The sequence below is a fragment of the Mercenaria mercenaria genome, chromosome 17, assembly GCF_021730395.1.
Source record: "Mercenaria mercenaria strain notata chromosome 17, MADL_Memer_1, whole genome shotgun sequence".
Taxonomy (NCBI): Eukaryota; Metazoa; Mollusca; class Bivalvia; order Venerida; family Veneridae; genus Mercenaria; species Mercenaria mercenaria.
In genome coordinates, this window is record NC_069377.1 from 70,806,677 (window position 1) to 70,809,108 (window position 2,432).

The following is a 2,432-nucleotide window of genomic DNA, read 5'->3' on the forward strand; positions in this document are numbered from 1 at the left end:
TCCGAACTGCGAACTCAGAACTGCAGACCAGTTTGCAGTTCGTAGTTCGAATCGAAAACTAAGAGCCACAGACTAGCCGGCACTTTTCAGTTCTAATCAAAACGGAGGAACTGCAGACCATTAACATTTATATTTAGCAAATACTGACCTATTACTTAAAAGTATAAGAGTAACGTTTAAATATATTTTTATTTTGAATCTGGAACTGCAGACCAGTTTGCAGTTCGCAATTCGAATTATGAACTACGAATTGCGAACTGCAAACTGCAGACCAGTTTGCAGTTCGCAATTCGAATCGTGAACTGCGAACTGCGAACTACAGACCATTTTGCAGTTTGCAGTTCGAATTATGAACTACGAATTGCGAACTGCGAACTGAGAACTGCAGACCAGTTTGCAGTTCGCATTTGAAAACTGTCAAATGTATTCTTAAACGTGAACTGAGAACTGCAAACTGCAGACCAGCTGTAAAATGCATTCTTATCCAAATTCACAGGACAGTGCTGATCAGACTGCACTTTGAAATTTGATTCGTAAACTGCAGACCAGCTTGCAGTTCGCAGTTCGAATCGTGAACTGCAGACCAGTCTGCAGTTTGTCATTCGATTCCGAGCCATGACCATCGAATTGTGAAATGCATTCTAGTCTGAAATTCGAAGCGCAGTGCTTATCATACTGGGCTATTAAATTTGAATCGTGAACTGCAGACCAGTTTACAGTTCGCAGTTTGATTTGCGAAAGGCAAACTGGTCTGCAGTTCGAAATACGATTACAAAGCTAAATGGCTTCGAATTGTAAAATGCATTCTTGTCCACAGGTTGCACGGCGGTGTTGATCAGACTGCACTATTAAGTTTGAATCACAAACTGCAGACCAGTTTGCAGTTCGCAGTTCGAATCGCGAACTGCAGACCAGTTTGAAGTTCGCAATTTGAATTATGAACTACGAATTGCAAACTGCGAATTGCAGGGCAGTGCTGATCAGACTGCACATTGAAATTTTAATTTTAAACAGCAGACCAGTTTGCAGTTTGCAGTTCGAATAGCGAAGTGCAGACCAGTTTGCAGGTCGCAATTCGGATCGCGAACTGCAGACCAGTTTGCAGTTCGCAACTGGAAACACGAACTGCAGACCAACTGTGAAATGCATTTTTGCCCACAATGCGCAAGACAGTGCTGATCAGACTGCACTTTGAAATTTGAATCGTAAACTGCAGACCAGTTTGCAGTTTGCAATTCGAATCGCGAACTGCAGACCAGTTTGCAGTTCGCAATTGGAAACGCGAACTGCGAACTGCGAACTGCGAACTGCAGACCAACTTAACTGAAATGTCACAATGTGACAGCTATACATGAAAGGAAAGGATCTTAAACTCAGTCCTTGCTTTCACTGGCAACCAATGTAAATCATATTATGCTTGTTTGGAACTGTTAAATTTCAGCTACATATAAAACATACAAGTGACATTTATTTGTATTTTTACAATGTCTGTATTTGTTCAGTTTACAATTCATTTTAACAAATCTCAACATCTAAATCCGAATAAAATAAATCGCCACAAGAATGTGAGGAAAGAGAAGTCAGTTTCTCTTTTAAATGCTGAGCTCCAAGAAGCAGAGCAACCATGTTAAAGTCTTGGTATGACGTGTTCAGAGACCGAACCAACGACCTCCAGCACATGAAACGGAGTTCTACCACTTGGTAACTGAAGCGGTTAAGATATAGTATCAGTAATTTGACGCATAAAGATCTTTGATTTAATTTTACACAAAATACAACTTTACAAAAACAGCAAAACAGTATTGCATTTGTCAAGCTGTATTATTAGCGCAAAATTAATTTTAAGCTTAAACAAAGAAGTATAAAATACATTTTTATAGCTCTTTGGCTTAAATGGATAGAAGATGGTTTTAAATTATCCTTTTACTAACAAATACAAATTATGTGTTGAAAAAAACATCTTGTACACATCGTTTAGAATAAAAATATAAGTTTTAGATGATCGTTTTTCACTTTAAAGTTGCATTTAGCGGAATTTCCTTTCACTGTTCAAAACTGAAATAAGCCAGTCTAATAAAAGAATCAGATACGTTTATAATAAGCTAACTCGTTTTATCCTATGTACAGATTTAAGTACGGGAGTGCGGGAGGTCGTGGGTTTCGATACCCGGCCGCTTCATACCAAAAACGTGAAAAATTGTACCAGTAGCTCCCTTGCATGGCGCTCAGCATTAAAAGGGAAACTGGCCTCTCTTATTCCCTCGTGGCGGTGGACTCCATCAGGAATGAGGTGTCGAGAGTGATTAATAAAGGCTGTAGAACTTGTTTCACCTAAAATAAAGTAGTACGTATAAACTAAGGATTTTAGTACTATGTAAGTTGAAGCACTTTGAACGATATCTAAGGACAGATTGTAATCAGAATGAACTACT